This window comes from Sarcophilus harrisii, chromosome 1 (assembly GCF_902635505.1).
Source record: "Sarcophilus harrisii chromosome 1, mSarHar1.11, whole genome shotgun sequence".
NCBI classification, from domain to species: domain Eukaryota; kingdom Metazoa; phylum Chordata; class Mammalia; order Dasyuromorphia; family Dasyuridae; genus Sarcophilus; species Sarcophilus harrisii.
In genome coordinates this window covers 698,720,702-698,730,226 of record NC_045426.1, presented here as the reverse complement: position 1 = coordinate 698,730,226, position 9,525 = coordinate 698,720,702, and positions in this window count along the sequence as shown.

The following is a 9,525-nucleotide window of genomic DNA, read 5'->3' as shown; positions in this document are numbered from 1 at the left end:
GGACGGCGGCGGCTTCGGTCGGAGCGGAGCGGGCGCGGCGGGGAGCCAGGCTCATGGCGTTGGGGGCCGGCGGCGGACGGCGGGGGCGGCGGCAGCGGTTCTCGGCCTTCATGGCGACATTGTCCTTGCTTCCTTCCTCGGCTTCTCAATCGGGACGGGCGCGGAGCGCGGAGGGCTCCCCGGTTCGGGGCGGCTCGAGGCGGGCGCGGCTCGGGCCTGGCGGCGAAGGCCGGCGGCGGCGCTCGGACGTCCGGGCCGGGCCTGGCGGAGCGGGGCGGAGCGGAGGGAGAGGGAGGACGGGGAGGAGGAGGAGAGGGAGAGAGGACGGGGCGAGATGGAGGGACCGCGAGCCCCGCCCGCCGGCCGGCCGGACACTCTCGCTCTCCCGCCGCGGGGCGGGGGTCGGGGACTCGCCTCGCCTCAGGGCCGGGGCCGAGGCCGAGCTGCTCCGGGAATGGCGACGAGTCGCCAAACAGCGCCGCCGAGAACCCGGATGCACTATTTATACCGGGGACGCCGAGCCGGGAGCATACCGGGAAATGTAGTTTGGGCCGGCTTCCTTTCTCCGGCCCCGCCAACCTTGCTGCACAAACACAGGCCAAACGCGCAGGCCTCTAACGTCATCAGCCGGCCCCACTGTACGGCCTCCTGGGAGTTGTAGTTCGCAGAGCACCAGATCCGACTACCCGTACCTGGCAGGTGTTATGCACCGGGCCTGGGAACTGCTCCCGCGGGAAAAGCCACGTGGATGGACGACCTCGCTCAAAGCGGGAAGAGGGGTGTGTCCCGTCCGTGTGCACACGCGAGCGCAAAAGCACAGTTGCGGATGCTCAAGTCAACTTAGTAGGAGTTTTTTGAAGCTCCTACTGTCTGCCTGGGGGGAGGGGCCGTAATAGACGCACGCGTGTGTCTGTGCGAGCATACGTGTGCGAATCGGGTTGTTTCTATTCTGTTTCATGAGCATTTATTAAGTTCTTACTCTGGGCCCCGTAGTGTCCGTGTATGCACATATGTGCATAAACATGAGCACATCCGTGCCTTGTGTGTGGCTACTCAGTTCAATAAGGATTTAAGTACCTACTACGCGCCCAGTAGTATTCATGCATCTTTATAAATGTACAAATGCAGCATATAAGTAAATAATATAAGCTTGTTTCTCTGTGTTTGTAGATGCTGACTTTAATTCAACAAGCATTAAGCCCGCCCTGGGCCAGGTCCAGTGTGTGTGTGTGTGTGTGTGTGTGTGTGTGCACGCGCACTTACCTTTGGGTTTCATGTGTGCAAACACATAAATACACTGAATATATACGTAAATGTCTAGTGCACACATAAATACATGCATGTAACAAGGCACCTTTGGGGAAGATTCGCAGGCTGGATTTGTTATCAGAGACAGTGAGCACTCTGCTATCATAAAGGAGGTAGCTAGACTCTAAGGTCCCTTTCAGCTTTAAACCCGTGCTCCTGAGGGAATCAGAAAACCACCCTGCCCAACCCTCTCATTCTGTTTGGGTAAACTGAGGTCCACAGAAGGGAAGTAATTTTCCAAAAGTCACACTGGCCCCGAATAACCGAGATTTGATCCCCAAACCTTCCCCTTCCCCTCCAAAGTTCTTTCTGTTGCTTTCGTTATCTTAAGCTCTTCCTCTATTCCTAGCTGAGTAATTTGGTCGGTCCACCTGTCATAGAGCTGCTCTTTATAGTGTTAAGCACCTACTGTGTGGAGAGCCTTGGGCCCAACACGTAATCTCGGCACAATGCCTGCCTTCATGGAACTTGTCAGAGAATCAAGCATAAAGACCGGTAACCACAACACACAGTGTTACTTAAGTGAGCAGTCCAAGAACTCCAAAACAGCAGTTCTCTAGCTGTGGTCAGGAAATCCCTGGGGGTCCCTAAGACCCTTTAAGGGAGAACTTTAGGTCAGTTATCAGTTATTTTCATGATAATAAAGACGTCTTAATTTCTAATACACCAAACAGAAATGTAACCCACACAAACAGAAGTTCTCGGGTATGAGATAAATAATTTGTAAGTGTAAAGAAGTCCCAAGACCAATGTTTGAGAATTGGTCATCTATTTATTTGGACTGATGGAGAAGGGACATTCATGTAGTTAAAGGAGCAATAAATTCTTAAGCAGATTAGATCTAAAAGGAAAAGATCTAACAGCTCATCATTTCAACCCCCAAGGTTAGGCTCAAAAAAAACATAGAATAAGAGGTAAACAGAAAACTTCTGATTGAATCTCTTTATTTTACAGGAAACTGATTGAGAGGCAGCTGTGTGGTGGAGTGAATAGAACGGTTGGCAAGAAGTCTAGAAGATCCGAGTTAAAATTCTCTCTCAGACATTTAACCGTTTTTGCCTCAGTTTCCTTATTTGTAAAATGAATTGGAGGAGGAAATGGCCAACCACTGCAGTATATTTGCCAAGAAAACCTCAAATGATGTCACAACGAGTTGGACATGACTTAAATGACTGAACAACAGCAACTTCTCTGTGCTTCCTTTGGCTGACTTGCATAGCCGTGAAATCAGCTTCTCATCCAAGTGTACATTGGCAAATCATAAATCCCCTTCTAATCATGGTGCTGTTTCTAAAGTTCAGCAAGATGACTCATACATTCTGAGAATTGTCTTTAGACACCTCATAACATTTTTTAAAGGATCCCAATTTACATCCTTGACCAGAGCTACTCCAGCACCAATAAGCTCTTAGCTACCAAGGAACAAAAAGCGGTTGGTGTAAGATAGTCATGGGCATGAACAGGGATATTAGTTTATTCCTTTTCCTCCTTTCCTCTTTTCATACCCTCTTCCCCTTCCCCAGCACATTTATGGAACAATTTAAGGTTTATAAAGTACTCAATAGGCATCTTGGGAGATAGGTGTCCTGGGTATATTATTCCAATTGTTCAAATGAGGAAACTGAGGCTAAAGGATAAATGACTGACCATTGGTAACACCTGAACCCAGATCATCATTTGAACCTTCACCATTCCAGATCCAGTACTAACTTCCCTTGAGCACAGTACCTGAGTTGAAGGCCTCTGACCTAACCTGCTGAGTCACTGTTTTTGAAGCTGTGAAGGAGCCTCAGTGTAAAATGGATGTTGTGAGAATCAATAGAAACAGTGTTTTACAGACCTTAAAATGCTACGTAAATGGCAGCTACAATTACAAAGCCAAACTATGAGTAATTATACTGATTCCACTAGGTCCTGAAGAAGAGACAAAAGGTTCTCTTTGCAGAGGTGGGGGACTATGGGAGGTGGAGCATTGAGTGCATTGTTCTATGAGATTAATGATTGATAGATATTGATGATAGATGATTCCATCTTTTTTTTATTCCTTGTTATAAGGAACGACAGTGGGAAGGGTAAGGACATAGACTGGAAATGAAGCATGACAAAGCAAAAGCTTATCAAAGTATTTTTTAAATAAAATAAATGATTTAGAAGTTCCATGATCAAAAGAAAGACTGAATCATAGTTGACAAATAGCTGGCTTTGGAATCTGGAAAACCCAGGACTTTTTTTTCCCCAAGTCCTTTCTCTGACACACATTATCTGTGTGACCCTGGGCAATGTCATTTATATTTAAGACTTGTCAACTCTAGATGAAGTAAGAAATCTGAATTAGAAGTAGTGGCAGTTCCCACAGCCAGAGGTCCCAGTCACACTAATAAAATCTTAGGTAAGGTATCACTCCTCCCTATTCATTGGAAGGCATTAGCAAATCCACTCAAAACTACCAATGTGCTACAAAGGAAGAAGAAAAGAACAAATCTGGAATCTCTCACTGCTAGCAGCATTTATATATCACTTTAAGATTTAAAAAGCTCTTTACAAATACCATGTCATTTGTTCTTTACAAGAACACTGGGAACTATTATTATTATTATTCCCATTTTACAGATAAGAAAACTAAGGCAGATAGAGGCTGACTTGCCCTGGATCACATGGCTAGAGTCTGAGACTGAATTTGAACTCAGGTCTTCCTGACTTTACTATCTACTCTCTAGTCTATTCACTGTGTTACCTAGCCTCTTCTTTTAATACAAGGAATTGATCTCTGAAACTTGTGACATATTATGGACGAGGTTAGCAAGGACACAAATGCCAATTGAATTCAGAAAAGATCAGCTGAATTCAACGATAAATGTTTGTTCAACTGAATCTATCTCCCATACATTAGTTTTTTGGTTTTGTTTTTAAGGCAAATGATGCATTTTATAAATAAAAGTTTAGCAATGAAATCAGGGTATCTACTAATCTGCGGGTCAGTATTTCAAGGGGCCTAGATTTCATCCCAGAATCTTAGTTCTAGAGCTAGAGGCCATTAAAGAGTGCTTGGGGCAGGGGAGAGAAATCTGGTACAACTCCCCTTCATTTTGTAAAAGAAGGAAGCTAGATCTAAGGAGAATGAGTGATTTGGCCATCAATTCGGGCACTTCCTCAATGGCTTAATTAATAGGTAGTCTTCATTAGATTGATGTGGTGAATAAAGGATTCATCCTCTCAGGTCCAGCTAGATGATAGAGCACCAGATGTGGCATCCTAAGGAACAGAATTCTACTCTATTCTCAGACACTCCTCAGCTGTATAGACAACCTTATGGTGATAAGAACTTTCCAGATTTAGCAGAAGCTTGTCCTCACGAGACAAACCTGCTTAGCACAGTGCTTGGTATGTAGTAGGTGCTTAATAAATGTTTGATTGATAAGTACAAAAGTCTACTTCCAAGAACTACAAAACCTCTCCAGCTCAGGCCTTCCTCTACTCCCCCATTACCATTTTATCCAGTACCATCAATGAAAGGAGCCTGTAGCTGTATCCTGAGTCATTTGGAACCTTATCTCATATCCAAGACGCCTAAGATCCAGCTGTATCCAAATTTCTGCCCTGGATCGTTCCTTTATTATGGTTAAGCTTTTATGACTAAGGTTTGGGATCTAAAAGGTTCAGGAGGAGCTGGTGCCTAATCTTAACCTCTCACACATCTCTGTGACCCTGGGCCAAATTCTTCATATCTCCGGAGTTCAGTGTCCTCCTCTGAAATATAATAAATTAAAACCCAACAATCTAAAAATCTAAAGAAATCAAAAGTACAAGAAAGTGGATTAGACTGAGATTAGGCCTTCAGTTCTGGGTGTCTGATTCCATCACTGAATGTAGAAGTCGCATAAAAGGGCATCCCTGGCTGGCTTCTCTTCCTTTTAAGGGATAATAGAAAAAAGTGAAAATGTACTTTCTTCTACTGTCCTCCCCCTTCCCACCTTCACTCAAAACAACTAAGCCTATCTTACATTGTTAAATCATTTCCAAAATGACTTAGAAGGTGCTTAGTCCCATAATCAGAAAAAGAAGACAAGAATACTTTTGCTTTAGGGTGGGCTGTCTATTTCTACCTATTGGTCAATAGATCCATCTGTGAGTATAAAAGGTTTCTTCATCTTGCCCAGGGACTACCCATGAGCCCCATGGCACTAGTGATCAGCAGGGAAGCTCCATTTCTCTTTTTTTTTTTTTTTTTTTTTTTTAAATTTAATAGCCTTTTATTTACAGGTTATATGCATGGGTAACTTTACAGCATTAACAATTGCCAAACCTCTTGTTCCAATTTTTCACCTCTTACCCCCCGCCCCCAGATGGCAGGATGACCAGTAGATGTTAAATATATTAAAATATAAATTAGATACACAATAAGTATACATGACCAAACTGTTATTTTGCTGTAGAAAAAGAATCAGACTCTGAAATATTGTACAATTAGCTTGTGAAGGAAATCAAAAATGCAGGTGGGCAAAAATATAGGGATTGGGAATTCAATGTAATGGTTTTTAGTCATCTCTCAGAGTTCTTTCTTTGGCCGTAGCTGGTCCTGTAAGTCTCCATTACATATGGAGTCAGTTCAGTTCATTACTGCTCCATTGGAAATGATTTGGTTGATCTCATTGCTGAGGATGGCCAGGTCCATCAGAACTGGTCATCATATAGTATTGTTGTTGAAGTATATTATGATCTCCTGGTCCTGCTTGTTTCACTCAGCATCAGTTTGTGTAAGTCTCTCCAGGCCTTTCTGAAATCATCCTATTGGTCATTTCTTACAGAACAATAATATTCCATAATATTCATATACCACAATTTATTCAGCCATTCTCCAACTGATGGGCATCCACTCAGTTTCCAGTTTCTAGCCACTACAAAGAGGGCTGCCACAAACATTTTGGCACATACAGGTCCCTTTCCCTTCTTTATGATCTCTTTGGGATATAAGCCCAGTAATAACACTGCTGGATCAAAGGGTATGCCCAGTTTGATAACTTTTTGAGCATAGTTCCAAACTGATCTCCAGAATGGTTGGATTCGTTCACAACTCCACCAACAATGCATCAATGTCCCAGTTTTCCCACATCCCCTCCAACAATCATCATTATTTTTTCCTGTCATCTTAGCCAATCTGACAGGTGCGTAGTGGTATCTTAGAGTGGTCTTAATTTGCATTTCTCTGATTAATAATGACTTGGAGCATCTTTTCATATGACTAGAAATAGTTTCAATTTCTTCATCTGAGAATTGTCTGTTCATATCCTTTGACCATTTATCAATTGGAGGATGGCTTGATTTTTTATAAATTAGAGTTAATTCTCTATATATTTTGGAAATGAGGCCTTTATCAGAACCTTTGACTGTAAAAATATTTTCCCAGTTTATTGGGGAAGCTCCATTTCTAATCTAGCCTGGTTCCCTCCTCCTCAGGCAATATGGTGGTCCTCTCCAAACCACATTAATGCCAAGCTTAGGGCAGACTTTTAATTGCCATGCACTGTAGCTCAGAACTCCTGAGCTCAAGATATCCACAGTCTCAATCTTCCCAGTAGGGATTGTAGGGATGTGCCATCGGCTGGGAATAGGTGGACAACTTGGACAATACCTATAGTACTATCCTGGGAGACTCCCTCCCATACTCGAGAGCAGACAGGTGCGGCAGCTGCCTCATCCTGGAGTTCATCGTGAGTCCTACCCCTTTCAGTAACACCCTGATGAGTGCAGACCACCATAGCTGCTACTGCCCCCACCTCCCTCCTAGCCACTTGCCTCAGGTGCAAAAGATGCTGGTTACAATTGATTTTTCTTTTGCCTCATTTCTGGTCTCTGCAAATTAGATTAGATCATATCTGTCTTTCAGAAGTTTTTTCATTTCATGATAAACTCTTGGGGTCTTGTGTGCTTTCTCTAAGAACTCCGAGAATCCTTTACAACATAAATACATCAAAAACAGGACTCAAAAAGGAAACATATGGAAAAGCAGGCAAAAACTCGCCACCCCCTTCCTCCCTTTGCTCAAGATGGTCTGCATTCTCCCTTCCATAAACACAGAATGTGAAAAGAACGGGGGGGTGAGGAAACCGCCCCTACAGTGCCAACTGGAGCTGAAGATGCCAGCTTATGGCAGCAGGAAATAGGGGAGGGGGCTAAGTGCTGGCTGCTTCTAACTCGTTAAACGGAAAGCTCCACAGCTAGTGCTTAGCACGACATATCTATCCGCTGCCCACCCATGAGACTTCAAAAAATAGGTGGAACACGTATAATCATTGAATTCAAGGAATAATGTTGTCCGGGTCTTTTTATTTTTTTGAAAGCAGAGAAAGTTCTACTTTGGAGCAGGAAAGCCTTAGTTCAACACTTGCCTCTTCTACATACAACCTAAATGACTTTAGGTAAATAATGTTTTGGGTTTTTTTTTTTCCTGGGCTTCAACTATATGGAAAATAAAATGAAAGGTTGAAGTGAAATGGATAATCTTAAATTGTCCAACTCTAAATATTAAGACTGGTCTCATGGAGTTTGGGGAAGGAGGGAAGGAGACCATGGCACTATAGGCAGTCAGTCAACAAGCATTTATTCCGTACCTACCATGTTCCAGGCAATTATGCTTCACTTAACCACAATTTCTCCCAGGACAAACTGATAGCAAAGAACCCTACTTACTTATCAAAGATCTAATGAGGATAAAATGAGATAATTGGAAAAATACTGTGCTGAAAATTAATAAATATACAATACCATAAAGGAATAACCAACACCAATCAGCTTCCCAGATATAATTCTTTGAGATTTTTCTTGGCAAATATACGTGGAATGGTTTGCCGTTCCCTCCTGCAGCTTGTTTAACAGATGGGAAAGTGAGGCAAACAGGGTGAAATAACGTGGCTGGGGTCACACAGTGTGTGTCTGAGGTCAAATTTGAACTCAGATCCTACTAACTCCAGTTCTGTGTTTTCCTTCCATGCTACCTATCAGCCTCCCAAAAGGGATGTAAATTGGTAGATTTATGTGAAGTACAAACTAAGAGATAACTAGGCAATCCCATTAAAACTGTGAGTTGTAAAGTCCAGTAAAAAATTTCCTATAGGAAAGAGAAAACTTTTCCCTGGAGCTGGCAAAAGTAGCATATGACTCCTCCCTCTCAAAGGAAATCTTCCACAAAAGCTAAGTGCCAGGGAAGCTAGTTGGTACAGTGGAGAGAGCATCAGCCCTGAAGTCAGGGGGTACCCGAGTTCAAATCTGACCTCATTCACTTAATACTTCCTGGCTGTGACCTTGAGCAAATCACTTAACCCCAATTGCCTCAGCAAAACAAACAAACAAACAAAAAAAAAAAACAAACAAAAAACAAAACTAAGTGACCACTTGCATGTTCCTTATCTCTGTTGATTATTTCCAATATATCCTGTTGGTAGCCTCTGTTAAAATGGGAGCTCCTAATGTTATGACTTTCTTTGTAGGGCTAGAATTTAGCATATACTAGGAGCTTGTATACTTGTATACTACAACTAGGAGTGGTATACTATTAGGAGTATTTAGTATATTACTAAATGCTTGTTGATGTAATGACTACTATGGTGGAAATTCTTGGGCAGGTATAGGTTGGACTATATGATCTCTGAGGTCCCTTTCAATGCTGATATTATGCAAACAAGATTTCACTGAAAATAGACTATATATAGGAAGATCATTAATGACAATAATAACAATAATAATCAAGTCAGGTCATTATCACCAGAAATTACAGAAAAAAGTCATTCTTATGAAGTCCAGATTGCTTGAAACAGTTTTTTCAAGGAAATGGTAGACACCGCAACAGATCTATCTCTTTAAATTACAGAAATCTGATAGCAATAAAATACCTGGTTAGAAACCAGGAATTGGTCAGAAAATACACAGAGAACTTGCTGGCCTGCATATAAACTAACATACCAAATCACAACACAACAAATGCAAAATCTATTCCAAATCCCAAATATCTTTGAGAATCCAAAAAAAAAGAAAAAAAACCTCTACCAAAAGTGCATCATGACGTTGTTTTTTTTTACGATACATGCAAAGGTTATGAACAACTTTTTACAAAAGATTATAAAGATTCATCTTTATATTAAAATTAAGAAAAAATAAAATGGCGATTCACTGCTGTCCCAAATACTCATAAAGTCCAAAAAAAAGTTGAATGAAAAGTTCTCA